Source organism: Malurus melanocephalus, unplaced genomic scaffold (genome assembly GCF_030028575.1).
Source record: "Malurus melanocephalus ecotype Western Australia unplaced genomic scaffold, MMel_1.1 scaffold_523, whole genome shotgun sequence".
Taxonomy (NCBI): Eukaryota; Metazoa; Chordata; class Aves; order Passeriformes; family Maluridae; genus Malurus; species Malurus melanocephalus.
The window spans coordinates 433,786-451,293 of record NW_026623755.1 but is presented as its reverse complement, the minus strand read 5'-3'; the positions used below and the strand labels follow the sequence as shown (position 1 = coordinate 451,293).

At 44.4% G+C, this 17,508-nt stretch overlaps 1 long non-coding RNA gene across 1 annotated transcript in view; it reads left to right on the top strand.

The window, feature by feature from the left end:
* The window catches only part of LOC130582796 (uncharacterized), a 28,962-nt gene extending 12,390 nt beyond the window's left edge, over positions 1-16,572 (top strand). The window contains exon 3 of the long non-coding RNA XR_008966344.1: positions 14,530-16,572. This is a non-coding gene — a long non-coding RNA (uncharacterized LOC130582796). The remainder of the gene's footprint in view (positions 1-14,529) is intronic.
* Positions 16,573-17,508: the final 936 nt, after the last annotated feature.

Genomic DNA, 17,508 nt, shown 5'->3' with positions numbered 1-17,508 from the left:
TTTTTTTTTTTTTTTTTTTTTTCTTTATTTGGAGACAAGAAGGAAGGTTTGCAACACCAATTACTTCTCTTTTGCTATTTGAAAGACAATTCTGTGTTTCAAAGGAGAATATTTGCAACGTGTTCCTGACTTAGGAAATATACTTGGGACTGCAGGGGCAGGAAGTAACTGCTGCAGATATTTTGGTAGAGTCTGTGGGTTGTTGGCATTGCTGCAAGCACAGGTCTGTCTATAGGCGAGAGCTGTGCTGTTTTCAGTATGACTTTGGCTTGATGTTGACATGGGACCTKCCCAACAAAGCCAAAGCATGATAAGACTTGCAACATGATTTAGCAGTGCAGGAAAAGGGAAAACAATGATTGTTTTTTAGAGTGTCAGGAAAAGAAATCCCATTCCATGCAACTTTTTAAAAATTTTAATTGTTTTCCAGAGTAACTCAATCTTTAGGGGGAAAAAAAGGAGCTTGCTTTCATTGTGAATTTTTCCTGGGCACACATAAAACTGGATCAGTGATTCCCACCCTTTCTAAGCCATGTTTGCCATTGCTGAATTTCTGACAAACTTGCCAACCTCCCTCATTGCCTTGAAGTGGAGGAAAAATTGTGGCAGATCAAATGTCTATAGCTCCTTTACTCCCAGAAGCAGTCATGCTGCAAACACCACTGTCTTGGCAACAGCTCAGTTTTTACTGATCTGTGGTTGCTGAGACGTAGCTGAAAGCTGGGCCTCCAGTCTTTGCATCTGTCAGGGTGATTTAAAAATATACATAGTCCAAGTCATTAATGCTGAATTATGGGTACTTTTAGAATCCAGTGAGTGGTCAGAACAAAACTTTTATGTCTCTGTGTGCTGACAGATCTCATCATGCAATGATCTTGGAGCACACTGATGAAATATTTTTATGCTTCTGCAGCAGCACACTACAGTTTGTTGACATTCTGCTAATACATGCCTGAACACAAAATATAGTTTTTCTACCCCATGCTGGTCATACTTGTTGCTAGTTGAGCTCCTTGGGTTCATGACACCCCAGGAGAGATGGGCAACATTTGCAGGAAAAAGCACTTGACAACAACTAAGTCAGTTCTGCAAGTGTTACAGCACAAACAAGTCATAATGGTGTGTATGTATGTCTGTCTGACAAGAGATGTATATAAATGCTGAAAGCATTGGAAGATAACAGCAGGTATTTCACAGCCTATACAGCTGAACTTTGTAAGCATTTCCTCTGACAAAAATCGGTATCATTTTAGAGCAAAAGGAAAACAGTTTGGAAAAATATATGTTCCACAGCAGCATTCAGATCAGTTCTATAAGTGATACATGAGTCACCCATGTGCCTTCTGTTCTGCTCATTCAGTGAGGTTACCCAAATAAAATGGTGCACACATTTTATATGATCTGAAATGTGAAACAACCTTGGAAAGACAAAGAAAAATTGTCTTTATGCAAGTCCCTAAAGGTCTTTTCCCAACTCTGGCAATCCACACAAACTTCCTTGCAGAGGACCTTATCTGGTGTGGCTTCATATACAGGGGAAAGCTGGGTTCCTATTTCTCTCCTTGGTCTTCAAACACCAAGCTTCCTATAAACCTTTGAAGTCGTGATTTGAAACATAATGCTGGCAGCAAAAGCCTCCGTGTGGGAAGCAGAACCAAAAGACACAGACACCCTGCTCTTCTGTTTAACAAATAACAACTCGTTTCCTATTAGCAGTGGAGCTACCTCCTGCAGGCAAAACCATAAATCCTGCTGCCTAGCAGCCACCAAGTTGAGAAAGTCACTTCTGCCTTTAGAAATTGAGTGTCAAGTTATACCACCTACTGCTCTATAACCTATTTATTATGTTTGAATCTGTGGAATTTGTGGTGGTTTAGCCCAGCTCACAAAAATAATGTTCTGGATGATCAAAGGTATACTTTGATCTGCAGACCTCTTTCTTTGTCTTGAGGCACCAGCCTCAAACACCTCAAGGACATCTGCTAATGAGACTGAAATGAGTCTGCTGTGCTGAGCAGATACATGGATGAGAACARGCAACCCTCAAGCCAGTTTGTGCACTAACATGTTGGACAGTTTTTCACTCTTCTTAACCACAGTGAGGGCTCTCAGGTGTTAAAAGACATCTCCACCTGGCCTGGTCCATCTGAAAGAGAACATTTTGTCTCAGGTTTTTATAGGCTGTTTTTTGTTCAGCCCTGGCTCAAAACTCCAATTGCTGCGATAGGAAATGACTCTCCAGCAAATCTTGGAAAATCATCTTCTTTGGGGACAGACTCACCTCAGACTATTCTCATCCCCAAAAAAGACCTTGTTAACACTCAGGCATAGATTTCTGCTGATCTTCAGCTTGGTCTGATAGAGAAAGCTTGAACTTTGGCAATCCTTTAACATGGACAAGGGTGTACAGATGCTCTGAGAGTGCTCTGTCTTAGCTGCTCCTATTGCTGTCCTGGTAGTCTGTCACATGGTGGTGGGACACAGTCTTTCTAGTAAGCATCCTGACATTGCCTGCCAGAAATAACTAGGATTTGTGGACACCTTGGTACAAGCCCTCCTTTGCATGTGAGTGCTTGCTGCTAAGTGTGATGAACACAAAGATTATTCTAGGACTAGGCGTGAGGAAGCACACCAGGTTTTTCTGGCTTGGCCAGCTCAGCTAGAGTTGAGGTTTGCCAAAAAACTACTGGGCTTTGCTGCAACTTGTCACATTCCCAGTATCTTCCTGTGATGGCCTCAAGAGTAGATGATCCTCAGAAAGAGCTGAACTGAGGACCGGTTAAAGAGAGGAGGGTTGCTCTGTGGAAATGACTAGGTGAAGAAAAGAACCCTAACTATATGAGATTCTCACAGTATTTAATGCTGCAAGTATCAATGAAACTTGTGGTGTAGCTGTGCAGGGCAAGAGCAGAGAGGTGGAGAGTTGTATGACTGGTAAGTTCCCAGCATTGCAACATTAATGAGTTTGAGAACTTGAATTAGGAAATGAGATGAAAGCTTGGAAGAAAACAAGAAGTAGAATTCATTTTCTATAATTTGGTTTGGGTATTTTTTTTTGTTGGTGGTTTTGTTTGGTTGGTTTTTGGGTGGGTTTTTTTTTGTGCACAGGCTAAAAAGAAAGTGTCATCTGGGATCTTAGACTAAAATATCCTGAACATTCATCGGGAATGAATGTATGGTGTTATGGAAAGGTGCCATGCAGAAGCATGTAGCCATCAGCAGCAAATGAGTAGGGTGCCTATGTCACATAAAGAGGTGAATATCAGGGAAATTCCATGATAGCTGGGGTTCCTGAACAGATCACAGACTATACAGTAAGTGGAAAAGATTGAAGTCAGAATCTAAGTAAAGGGTCACGATCATATAGCACATTGTTTTGATGCCGAGGCAGTTACAGATACTGAAGTGCACAACAGAGAAACAACTACAGATTAGTACTAACCACCTGAGTAAGTACTCAGTCACCAAATCTAATGGGTTTCCTGTTACTTGCTCTCTGTGTCTAAGGTTTGCTCAGTTCCACTGAGTGGTGTTTTAGACACAAAATGTATAGCATTTAGGCTGTATATACAAAGATCTGTAGCATATTATAGGGTCTCTTTCACTAAGGTTTACATCTCTTTCTGACTTTGTCCCAAATCTTGGGGGTGCCACAGAGGGGAGAGTATTCGTGTGAAGGAACACTTGGAGTTAAGCCCAGGCTAAACATATGACTTGGATATAACAGTATTCCTGTTAGGTTTACAAGCAATTTATTTAACTCTTTCATGGATTAAATGAGATGGTTTTGACCAGTCAGTTTAATCCATTAATTTAATCCTATCTGTTTTCGTATGAGCATATCTGTATGCATGCATTTACGCTCCACTGAACAGTGACTTGGTTGTGGTATAACCCCAGCTGGCAGCCAAGCCCCACACAGCCACAAACTCACACCCTCACCAGTGGGATAAAGGGCAAAAGCTGGAGAACTCACGGGCTGAGACAAAGACATTTTAATAGCAAAAGAAAAAGCCACATACAAGAGCATAGCAAAACAAGGAATTAATTCACTTCTTCCCTGGGCAGGCAGATGTTCAGCCATCTCCAGGAGAGCAGGGCCCCATCACGTGTAATGGCTAGTTGGGAAGACACACAGCATCACTCCAAATGTCCTCCCCTTCCTCCTTCTTCCCTCACTTTATATACCTAGCATGATGTGTCTGGAATATCCCTTTTGCCAGTTTGGGTCACCTGTCCTGGCTGTGTCTTTTTCCAACCTCGCATGCATCCTCAGCTCCCTCACCAGTGTGGCAGTATGAAAAGCAGAAAAGGCCTTGTTTCTGTGTAAGGCCTGCTCACCAATAACAAAAACATCTCTGTATTATCAACCCTGCGTTCAGCATAAATACAAAACATAGCCCCATACCGACCACTGTGAAGAAAGTTAACTATACCCCAGCTGAAACCAGCACAGACTTCMGGTCCTGCTGGGCTCTGGTTACTTGAATCACATCGGTCCATATACAGATGTCAAGTCCAAGACTGCTGGAATGCAACTATTTAATGATTGAGCAGTTAGGTGGTATCAGAAAATAGGTAAAAGGCCCAGTGTATATGGGCAGGTTTTCTCTAATGACATATTTGATACTTAGAGGGGAAATCACTGTAAAATTGGAGATATCTGAATCTGATAAAAAAAAAACAATATAGGAGCCGTTTATATGCTTTCATGCATACGTAGACACCTATAAACATAGGTCCTATATTGTAGGAGGTTTGTATATGTATACCTATGTATATGTCTCTGTGTGTGTGTGTAATTCCATGTGGCAGAGTGTCTGTGTGTTCGCTCTGCTGCTGATGTTAGGTAGGGCCGGGTGAGCAAGCAGCTACTGCATTGCCSCACCTCTGCAGGACTGGGAAGGGTTGCTGGAATGTCCCTCAAAGGGAGCTGGACCTCTCTGGCCTAGTACTCCAATGGCACAATTTCTGACCTATATTGGAGTGAAATGACTCATTCTCTAAAACATGCAATTCTTGACATTGATTAAATGGGAAATAATGCTGCCTAACTCAAGCAGTGAGTTCTTATGTTTACTTTGGATTTGACTATATTTAATCAGACGACAGAGAAGTTTGTGGTGTTCCCTAAACCACCACTGCCCTTCTGCTGAGATGTGCCTTGAAAAAGCAGCTGGAGCTAAGCCTTATTGTTTGGGGGTGCACAACAGATAAAGCCAGTCAGACCATTTCATCTCTGCATCCACAGAATTACATAATTTTAGCCAGAAATGAAGTATTTAATGTTTGATTTTATTCTTCTTTCATATATATAATCCACTGGTAGACAAGCTCTTCTAATCCTCTTGTCAGTGAGGGCTTTGTAGGGCTTATGTTCTCTAAGATTATATATCCTAGCAACATCAGAATTAAACTAGCTGCAGTGGAAGAGGGAAGCTGCAGGAATGTCCAAGTAATGGGGCATTCGCCATAATTTGATTAATACAAAGCTGCTTGCAGTGACGTTTCCGACATCTCAGTGGCCCCAAAAGGCATCCTGGCAGGGGCACAAAATATAGGCAATTTCTTACAGTCATGTTCTGGGAGCCCCAAAATCCTCTTTGATGTTACATTTATTGGTAGAGACACTGTAACATGGTTACACAGATAGCTCTTAAAGCTGGAGTGTTGGAGCGGTCAGTTGCTGAGAGACAGGAGAGACACAGAAACAACCTCATAGACGTGGTTGAACGTGCAATCTCTTCAACTTTATTGTGCGATACGGGGGTTTTTATACCCTTGGCTCGTAACGGTGATGGCGGTTAAACGTAATGCTTTTTGTAACAGAGATAACGGTAACTTAACGTTCACAAGCCCTTACTAACGCCATAAAATCCCTTATATGGCAGTTCTGCCGTTGCAGGAGACACATGCTGACTCCCCTTGCCATAGAGTTACATTGCTATTTCTCACAGCCTCGAGGGTGCTTGAGACAGACCCTACTGGAACAGTTACAGCACCTGCCGGCTGCTGGCCAACGGTGGCCAACGGTACAGACCGTTCCAGAACCTTCACGAGTCTTCTCTGCCCTTACCAGGCCTAGGCCTCATAGTGGCTTACCACATCTCCCCTGTTTTTCTTTAAAAAGAGGAAGGAGGAAAACGGTCAGGTCAGCTCGGAAACCTGCAAGAGCAAAACTGTAAAGTACATCAGAAGGCAAAACTTTATGTATATAACAACAATAAAATTCCTATATATATATATAACAGCAACATTAGGAATAAAACAGCAAGATAAGCAACAAGAACAAAACTAGAACAGCAAAGCCAAAACTAGAACTGGAACAGCAAAACAACTTAACACAACATTTTAACACTTTATCGAGTTTGTTGACAGCCTTTCTCTATCTGTCTCTTCTGCTAGTCTTTTGGCGAATCCGGTAGATTTGGTGGAGAAATGAGAATATCAGTAGCATCGTCTTTCTCATCCCTTTCATTGTCCTTATTCTGTTTCTCACTGGCAGATGTAGATGCAGTCATCTCGGGGATTGCTACCCTAGTCCATCTCGCAGGCACCCAGAGGGGTTCTCCGGGTGAGGAGACACAGAGATATCCTCGACCCCAGTACAGTACCTTTGCTGGTTCCTGCCAAAGGCCTGTCTTAGGGTCTCGGTATCTCACCCAGACCTCTGGTGTCTTTTCTTTATTAGTCCAACAGTGGTGCTTAATGACAGCAGGCATCTAGTTGTCACTGAAGATGCACAAGTAATTTAAAATGAAGAGACACTTTGATAATCTTCCCTGAGGGTCTCCTATGTCGGAATACTTCCTCAGATATTTCTTTAGAGTGCCATGGGCCCTCTCAATAATAGCCTGTCAGGTTGGAGAATGAGGGATGCCTGTCGTGTGCCCTATTCCCCATCGGCACAAGAATTGCTCGAAACTCTTATTAGTGTAAGCTGGTCCGTTATCAGTTTTAATTTTCCTGGGTATTCCTATGACTGCGAAACAGCTGTATGCATGTCGCTCGACATGAACAGCTTTCTCATCAGCTTGCGCTGTAGCCCATACAAAATGACTGTATGTGTCGATGGTTACATGAACATACTTGACTTTTCCAAATTCAGGCACGTGGGTGACATCCATCTGCCAAAGCTCATTGCTTTTGAGGCCACGAGGATTGACTCGTAGCCCTAATCTACAGCCCCCGTTGTGGTGGCTGCAGATAGGCCATGCTCTGACGATAGCTCTGGCCTCACTAATAGGAATCCGAAATTCTTGATGTAGTCCTTTGGCATTTTGATGAAATATGGAATGCGCTTCTTTGGCCTGTATTTGCTGGGGAATGGGTGCTACCTGGGCYGTTGAGACCAACCTGTCGGCCCTGGCRTTACCCTCTCCCAGCCCCAAGTCCCATTTATGACTCCTTACATGAATGATGGAGAAAGCTTCTTCTCGCAGTCTGATAGCCCTTTGCAAGGTTTTGAATAACTCCTGTAGCCTTTTGTTCTGCACCTGTCGGATGACAGCGTCTTCAATTCTTTCACACACACCTGCTACATACAAAGAGTTAGTGACAATGTTAACAGGCTCAGTTATATGGAGCACAGCCCATACCACTGCTGCCAACTCCATGGTTTGCAGGGAGTCTTCTGCAGTGGCAGTGATGATATGTTGCTCCCACTGTCCTTGTTGTTTCCATGTCACTACAGCAGTTCTTGATTTTCTTCCTGCATTTGTAAATACTGTGGTCGCATTTGGTAATGGGTCTAATGATCTCTGGGGGTGAGCCATCCACCCCCATTGCCCCATCCACTGCAACCGTGGATCTGGAATCCTATTCRTAATTAAAGCACATCCTGCTCCTAATAGAGCCTCTTGCARCTCCATACTGTTATTAAGATACCAGGTTAACACATCTTTTCTCATAGAAACCCAGATGTTACTTGGTTCCGCACCTGTTATCTGCAGTGCTCTTTCTCGGCCCTTTTTAATGAGCTCTGCTAGCATCTTGATTTTCTGGAGCAGTGTTTTACTCTGTTGTAATGGTGGGAATAACCATTCCAATACCCATAATTTTCCTGTTTTTTCCTGTTGTTTTGTTAATGCCCCCAATAGATACTTTTCCCCACACCATATGGTAAGGCTTATAGGTAAGTCAAGGTCCTTTCTGTGTACCTTTCCAGTTATAATGCAGTCCACAACCTGACTTAGGACCTCTTGCTGCTCCTTAGTAACAGTTACTGGTGCGGCAGGGTCCGTACCTTTAAGAAGAGGCCGTAGCTTATCCAATAGTTCATTAGGGATCCCTACCATCAGCCTTAGCCACTGTAGGTCCCCAAGCAGCCTCTGTGCCTCATGTAAGGTAGTTATTTTGGTTCTTAGGCACAATTTCTGCGGTGTGACCATACTATTTGTAAGGGACCATCCAAGGTACTGCCATGGCTGTGTAAGCTGGACCTTTTCTGGGGCAATTGTTAAACCCTGTGCTTTTAATACCTCGCTGATGGTTTGTATTTGGTCATCAGAAAATGACTGCTCCTGTGCGAGTGGGACATCGTCCATATAGTGATACACTACCATCTGTGGCCTGGCTTTGCGAATGGGACATAGTGCATTGTCAACATAAAGCTGACACAGAGTTGGGCTATTACGCATTCCCTGTGGTAGGACTACCCACTCAAAGCGCTGGTCAGGTGCTTCCCTGTTGAAGGCTGGTAGTGTGAACGCAAACCTTTTAGTTTCCCATGGATGCAGTTTGATGGTGAAAAAGCAATCCCTTAGATCTAACATCAATAGAGGCCAGTCACGAGGCAACATGGTGGGATTGGGTAAACCTGGCTGTAGAGCTCCCATGGACTCCATTTGATCATTAACTGCTCTCAGGTCATGTAGCAGGCGATATTTGCCTGACTTCTTTCATATGACAAATATGGGGGTATTCCATGGGCTGGTAGAAAGCTTTAAGTGCCCTTGGTTGTACTGCTCCTGAACCATCCTATGGGCTTGTGTGAGGCTTTCCCTTTTTAATGGCCATTGCTTAACCCACACTGGAGATGTGGTAGTCCAAGTAAGTGGGATAGGGAAGGCCCAAGCAATGGCAGTTAGCCCAAAGGGTGTTCATTGGTAAGTACAACCCCCAACTGTGAAAGTATGTCACAACCTATTAGGCACTGCACGGTGGGAGGCAGTGACACCACGGAAAAGACACTTTGTAATGATTTGCTGTTTACAGTGACCAAAAGTGATGGCGATCTTTGTGGTCCTGTTAGACCTCCTACACCTGTTACTGTAGTCATAGTTGGCTGTAGTGGCCAGGCCCCTGGCCAGCACTCTGGAGAGATTATGCTAACATCAGCTCCCGAGTCCAAGAGACCTTGGAGAGTTATTGTTTCTCCCTGGTACTCTAAGGTAATGTCATGTCTGGGTCGGTTACTTAAGTCCACAGTTAACGGTGTAAGCCCCCCCGTGGAGCTGAATCCTCGGTCTCCACGCGCTTGTTGACAACGTGGAGGCAGGGCTTTTGTTAATTGCTCCAACGGAATTAACTGAGCAATTCTTTGGCCCTTGGTAATATGTAATGGAGGAAATGGAGTGTACACAATGATGTGAATTTCCCCCATGTAATCTGCATCGATAACCCCAGGTAAAACAAATAACCCCAACATAGAAGCAGAGGAGCGCCCCAGGAGAAGGGCTTCCACTGTCCGTCCATTAATGACGACTGGTCCCTTTATTCCACTTGGGACCTTAATGGGTTTAGGAGTGATCAGAGTTACAGTCACTGCGACTGCCAGGTCCACACCGAGACTTCCTTCGGTGGCAGGTTGCAAGCTGGCAGCGTCTGTTGCTGGGTAACAGCTGCTACTTGTGTCGGAGTGCGGCTGCTGTGATGACTCGAMGCACTGACTCCGGAGTTTCCCGGATGCTGATGACATGCTTCGGCGCTGTGCGAGCTTGAACGACGCTTGGAACACCGGATTTCTGGGACCCAACAATCCCACCGAGTGTGGCCGAACTGTCCACAGCGGTAGCACTTTGTCCAGTCGCTGGACGGAGCCTTGGGGCTGAGTGCTGCAACAACTTGGAGGGATGCAAGCGCGGCCAAAACCTCACTCTGGTTAGCCTGAGTTTGTTCTTTTATTACTGTTTCCAACTCCTTAATCGCCCCTACTAACATTGCGACACGTTCAAGTGCTTCTTCAATAGTCCAATTAGCTCCCAGTGTGCTGAGTACGCTTCTAGTGGCAGAATTACAGTTTTGAAGTGCACACTGCTTGAGCATTATAGTATTTAAGTTGTCAGGGACTCCTGCTTTCTGTATAGCGGTAGCAACTTTATCTATGAAATTACCGAAAGCTTCATCCCGCCCCTGTTTTATACTCATAAATGTTGGTACACCTCCTGGCTCTTTTATTTTATCAATGGCCATTCGCGCCAGGCGCATCGATTCTCTGCACTTCTCAGGGCCCATCCGGACCTGCGTTTCCGTGCGCAAATATGGCCCGCGACCCAACAGCTTGTCCAGAGTCACCCCCTGAAGAGGATCCCCAGGAGCCCGCAGGGTCATAACGCACTGTTGGCTTAAAGCTTGCCAATGCGCATTAAACAAAAGCTGCTGATGCTGTGTAAAAATAAGTTTGGAAATACCTTTACAATCTGCCAGTAACAGAAGCTGTGTCCCCCATAGTTAGTCTAGCATCTGTTTAACTGGTTCACTAGTGACTCCATACTGACTGACTGTAGCACGAAGCTGCGATAAAATTTTCCAATCCAGAGCGGTAATAGTTGCATCTATTTCACCTTGCGGCGTTGGGTTAAACACTACTGGGCACGCAAGATCTTTCACCGCTTCTAGGCCCTCTGCGTCTCCGCCGCATATGSACTCTTGCGCAACAGAAGCCCACATGTCCCTTCTCTTCCGGGTAACGGCAGTAGCCAAGTCACCTTCTGGCCCAGGGCTTCCCAGGCCACCTTGCAAARTGACCTCTGCCGGGCCGCTTCCGGCCTCGCTACTAGGGCAACATGGCGACTGTAGCGGTGACAGCGGCGGCGGTGTGGACGACCGCAGCACTGACGGAGCGGATGGCCATGTAGGCCCCAAACTCCCAGGTACAGGGTTAGGCCCACTAGACTCTGGGATCGCGGAGGGCAGCAGCCTAACGGAGCACACGGTAGGGGGTAGAGGACAGCCGGAATAATTTAAGTCGGATTTTAAATTTCCCTCTTGTGTGACATTAATTTGCTGGGCCGCTTTTCTTTCCGCTTGATACCTAAATATTTCGCCCATAACTATCGTATACAATTTCCCCATCCTTACTGCTGTCCCATCATCACCCGATAAAGCGTCCCAAATTTTGTCGGAGAATATTCTCCACTCGGCTACTTTAAATACAGTAGCTGGATCTTTAAAACAACCCTGATTGTATGCGTAATTTAATAACTCTGGGATCTCCTTATGGAGATCTAATCCCCTAACCTGTCGCTTTTCTAAAAAGCATATAAGTAATTGAGCCGCTTTACTTTCCATATTAATCCCAATGCGCTGCAACAATCTCCACCAAGTCTCCCACGGCGATGTTGTCGGCCAAATGCTTCCTTGCGAGGCACCTGGGTCACGGTACCGGTAAATCCCGCCAGCACTTTTGACGTCTCCCAATCCAGAGACCYGAACTCCTTACAACTTGTCAGCTGAGTCGTCCTATGAAGCACTCAGGGCACGGTGCCGTCCTGGCACTTTTGCCATCCCGAACTCTTCGGGCCTGACGTTTTAACGTCCCCCAGCCGTGACCTTCTGGCCCCACGACCTGCGTGTCCGCCGTACCGATCCACTTCGGTGCCGTCCCGATCACAACGGCGTTCACCAATTTGTCGGAGCGGTCATTTGCTGAGAGACAGGACAGACACAGAAACAACCTAGTAGACGTGGTTGAACGTGCAATCTCTTCAACTTTATTGTGCGATACGGGGGTTTTTATACCCTTGGCTTGTAATGGTGACGGCGGTTAAACGTAATGCTTTTTGTAACAGAGATAACGGTAACTTAACGTTCACAAGCCCTTACTAACGCCATAAAATCCCTTATATGGCAGTTCTGCCGTTGCAGGAGGTGCATGCTGACTCCCCTTGCCATAGAGTCACATTGCTGCTTCTCACAGCCTTGAGGGTACTCGAGACAGACCCTACTGGAACAGTTACAGCACCTGCCGGCTGCTGGCCAACGGTGGCCAAYGGTACAGACCGTTCCAGAACCTTCACGAGTCTTCTCTGCCCTTACCAGGCCTAGGCCTCATAGTGGCTTACCACTCTGGAGGGAGGGAATATGAGTACCTAATGCAAAGAAATGGCACTACTTCTATTTCTCCAAAGCTAAGGGGATGCTTCACTCTCCTGTGCTGGTTGCTGGATGTCTCCTGGCATGTGAGCTCAAAGAGAAAGTTTTTATTTTAATAACAGCACCTTCCTCCATTTTTTGTTTTTCTTGATGTGGTTTTTTTTTTTTTTAATTGATGGAATATTGTCTCGAAAGGGAAAACCAGAGTCCCGCTAAAAGAGCCAAATCTGATATGATGCAGCAGCTGGGGCACCACTTTGATCTACAATATCCCTGGATTAGATTCTGCATATGTTCCTGTGTGATGCTGGAAGACATTAACAAAGAACAAAGCTCATAAAAATCTCCCTCTTTTTAAACAAACAAACAAACAAACAAACACCAACAAAAAAAAACCACTAGAAAGTTTCTTCTCACTGATGTTGAATACTCCCTGTTGGGCTGCAGCTTGGAGGGACAGTTGCTTCCCTGGTGCCTCTTATCACTAGGCTGTCTGTATGTTGCCTTTATGTCCCGAACTTCTATGAGGCAAAACTTTCATCTTATCACAAATTATTTAAATCTTCTTTCKCTCTCCAGCCCAAGCTTATTCATCTAACTCAATTTGCAAACAGACTGTGTAACTCAGCTGCCTCCTTTAATGCCAGCCCAGTTTTGGAGTGTCGTACTTTCTGCTGTGGCATTTGGTCCTATTCACTGCCAACCCCCAGGCAGCACTCTAGAAATTTGTGTCACACTCCCAGTCTCCTGTGCATCCTTTCTTTTGGGTCTTGCCAGCCCTCCCTCACCCCCAGGGCAGTGTAGGAGGGAGCTTCCCCTCCCTTACCCAAAGGATTTCAGTGTGCTCCAGTTTGCCCTCCAGTTCTGGCCATCCTCCTGCTAATGCTGGTGGCCCACTGGCCTTTCCCCCACTGTATTTTCTTCCCTTCTCCCTGACATTATTTTTAATTCACTTACATTCTGTAAAAATCATACTGACATCAAGTGGGGCTGTGGCCAGAACTAAGTCAGAAGCATCTATCTGCTGGGAGGCAATAACTCCACTACTCATGAGGTGTTTTCAAGGTGATAATTAGGGTCAGTGGATACCATGTCACACAACATTAGTCCCCTACTCCTTCCAAGCTCTCTGACTCCTCCCTAYATCAATGGGCTGTGCTCATGGTTGCCTTTTAGACACCACATAATTCTGGAATTGGCTGACTTCACCAGCATCCTCAAAAGGCTTCACTGGGGCAGATACTTGTCCTATAGTTGAACAAAAAGGTTTGTTTTGCTTCATGGGGAAAAAAGAGTTTGAGATAAAAAATATAAAAAAAAATTCAAACTGTTGAAGAATGGTTACTTTCTTATCAAATTACATTTTCAAGAGGTATGTAAAACATGCAGGCTGAGTTAGCATTGCATACCCTACACAAATGCTCCAAACTGATACCTCCTTATGGGGATTCTCAAGAAGAGAATAAATTACATTAAAAAGAAAGAGAAATAGAAATAAAATAATTTAAAGGAAAAGGCCATATGTCAAGTTCATCAGATCAGTGTAACTCTACTTCAGCATATGATTAACTCCCAAATTTCAGAATCCTAGGGATTTGTGCATACATTAATCAAGTCAGATCATACTTAGGGCACATAAAAAACCCCCAAAAATGGCATTCTGGTCTCCAGCATATAAAAAATGATTTCTGTAATCACTCTGTTAATTACTTCCTCTTTATCAGAAAATTCTATTAAATTTAGCTTGCTAATTTATCACTACCATAACAATATTTGGTATTTTGCCCTTACTTGGGATTTGATTCTGGGAAAACCTGAGYGTTTATTAAAAAAGATAATTTTAAAAGGCTTGAACCATTGAATAAGATGTCATGAATATGCAAATTAAGTAGGCCTGAAAGGCTCAGAAGCCAGCAGGCTAATTGAAAAAACCTACCATTTATTAAAAAAAAATMAAAAAAATAACAACAAAGAAAAGGCCTTTCATGATTTTCAAGACAGTTTCCTACTGCTCAAGGATCTGATACATGTGGCTTAAAATCCTGATCCTGATCCTGTTGCTGAACTTAAAAAAGTTATGAGAAGTAGAAACCTGCTGATGTACTGTTTAATTCAGCTGGGCAACATGTTTTGTCCAGAAGTGTACCAACTCCTTGTGACTTCTTTATGCTTTTCTCAATTCCTCTCCTCTTTCTCCCTTCTGTTTTCTTGCAGTGTGAGATCTGAGCACTTGCACTGCTCCGAAGTCCGTCCCATTTGCTTTGCACTTGCTCTTCTGTTTCTACTGCTGTTTGCTTGGACTTCTCCCTAGGCTGGAGCTGCAAAGAAACAGCCAGTTGCAGAATTATGCTAAGGCAGCCTCAAAGGGGAAGGCATCTCACCAGCCCAGAGACCCAGGGAGATCCTGTGGCATTGCAGCAATTGCCAGTGCCTCCACCAGCTTCTCCTTCCCTGCCACAGCAGGTGACCCACCATCTTCTTCAGCTCTTTGTGCTGTTACCTGCCCCACTGGGCCCTAGGGACAAGGTGGGCAGCCCCCTCCTGGCCCCATTAGGATGTTGGAGGGGTTGATGTGTCAGGGAGAAGGGCTAGGGCATTGAAGACCTCTTGGAAGCAGYGCTGGGGCAGATGTCCTTCTCAGGCTGCCATTTCTGCGTCCACACTTGTTACAGTTTCCATCACAGTCTCCTGCATATCCACGGCTGCTTTCCCATGCCCAGCCCCCTGGACAGAAAGATATATGTAGGCAACTAATGCTATTTACATTTGTAAATATTTGTCTTAATGTTCTAAGGGAGCGGTTTTGGCCATATTAAGGCCCCTTTCTATAACTAGTCAAACTGCACCAGCAAAAAAAATGTTCAGAGATGTGGAAAGAGGTGCTGGCTCTGCGTGACAAGCTCTCTCACCCTCAGTGCTGCTGGAATTATAATTTGATAGATGCTGTGAATCAAATTGACATGATGCTGCTTCTTAAAGTCTTTGTTTCAAATTTTATAGCAGTGTTCCTGCCAGCATATGCTTATCACCAAAATGTTGCTTTCCTCTGATTTTCTGCCTCTCAAAGGAGGGTAAGAATGTCCTGCTGTGATTGGGAGCAGGCACAAAAAGCCCCAGATTACTTCTTGAAATGAGGTCTGAGGACAAAACCAGATCCAACTATTCATTATAGGGGAGATTTCCCCAACTAAGCATACAAGGGGTTCTTTGTATGGCCAAGGTGAAGGTAGTCCTAAGGCAATACTGTTTAAAACCACATCCCCACTGCTCCAGACAAAGTCTCCTGTTCAAATAAATTGCACTAATGCAGCAGTCAGCAATAGGGGAGTTTAGAAATGCATGTTCATCTTCTAGTCACATACAAGTCCAATGCTATTTCAAGTTCAGCACCTGAAAAAATCTTTATTAGTCCCTGATATATTCAGTGTGGACACTGAACATAAAAAAAACAAAACAAAACAAAACAAAACAACATTAAATGCTTCCGTTCTCATTGCCCATAAAGGCAAAAAAAATGTTTGATCATCCCTACAAACCTCTACCTGAGATGGACTGTTGTACTGTGCTCCTGTGGCCTCTGCTCAGCCCCCCATTCTTGCTCTGCTGTGGTTGTGTCTTGGGTTGATTTTTGTGCCAATTCTGTTATGTATTCCTATTCTCSTTGGCTTGTATGCCCAAAAGGTGTTTGTACCTTTAAATGCAACCCGGAAGAAGGAGCAGGGGCTGCTGGGAAGGTGACGCGGGCAGTTTAAAAGCCGGTGCTGCCACACAGCCAGGGCTTTTGGGAGCTCTGCTCTTGCTCTGCTCAGCGCCAGGGGAGTCCTTGCTCACTGTTTGCAGCAGAGTTACATTGTTGCAGTTTTAGCTAGCTCGGGTCTGTTAGCTTCGGCAGCTTTCCGCGGACAGACCTCCTCTGCGGCTCCTGTGATTCTGCTTCTGGAGCAATTCAGTGACCGGTGGGGCTCCCTCTCCTCTGGGATTCCGGAAGCCAAGCCAGCAACAGAAACACACCGAGCCCTCTGATCCATCCACAGTGAAGAAAGGACTGTAATACAGGTTTTTAGGTTTTCTTTTTGCCACTGTTACGGGAACGGCCACGTGGGTTTTTTCCTTTCTTGTTTCTTTTTTTTTTCCTGGGGACGGGAGCCATTTTGTCCGCGCCACGTGGCGAGCGGGAGGGGGCAGAGGGGTTCCTGGGCTTTTGAATGTCTAATGGTTACTTTTTAATCTGTGTCCTGTGGGCACTGTGTTTTGTTAATAAACTACCTTTTTTTCTCTTCACTTTTTGCCCAGCATCTATTTCTTATTGGTGGGGAAAAATTATCAATTTTTTTTTTTCACTTCAGAAACATTTACTCTGTAATGTTTTTTCTCTGAAAACATTGTCTCAAAACCGAGACAGGTTGACAGCCCTGAGCAACCCTGCCTATGTTTAATCCAGGCATAGAAGACCTTCCATATTTCTACTCTGGTTCACCCATATTGTGCTAATTTTTCTTTCCCATGTATTTTCTTTAAAGGCAGGCTTTTGTTTAGCCACTGCTCCCCACACCAGGAGAAGCCTTCCATCAGTGGTGGGAAGTTTTCTGCCTGGGTATTGAGCAGAGTACTTAGAAATCTCTGGGAGTTTAAGGCACCAAGCAACTACAGTGTTATTTTCTAACTCAAGTACTTGAAAGGAACTAAAATATCATCTCTCTCTGCACTGTAGATCTATTTCATATTCCTCCCTTATCTGCAAGCAGAAGTTCTACTGACATTAGTTGGAGTTTTGTGTTCAAAATACAGTAAATAGCAAAGTCCTCAAAGCAAACAAAATAGGGAAACAAAGACATATCAAACACAAGAGAAAAATCTTGGATGGTGGGCATCCAGCATCAGGGGTCACCACTGAAAAATATACATGTGATCTTTCTATGCATTGTTTTCCTCCTGTAACTAGAGTTTGCACTACCATATGGATAGATTCATTTAAATTTATTTCAATGTCTTGTTCATCCAGACATAATAGAGCACCACATAATGGCTAATGAATACACACATAAGCTTATCCGAATAGAAGATGCTCACAGATGAGGTTTTGAATGCATGGCTGACACTCAAAAGCCCAGCCTGTGTGATTTTGCCTGCATTGATTTGAAGTCTAGTTAAATATGCACATATATGGGGAAAGATGTCAGGTCATGTTAGTGT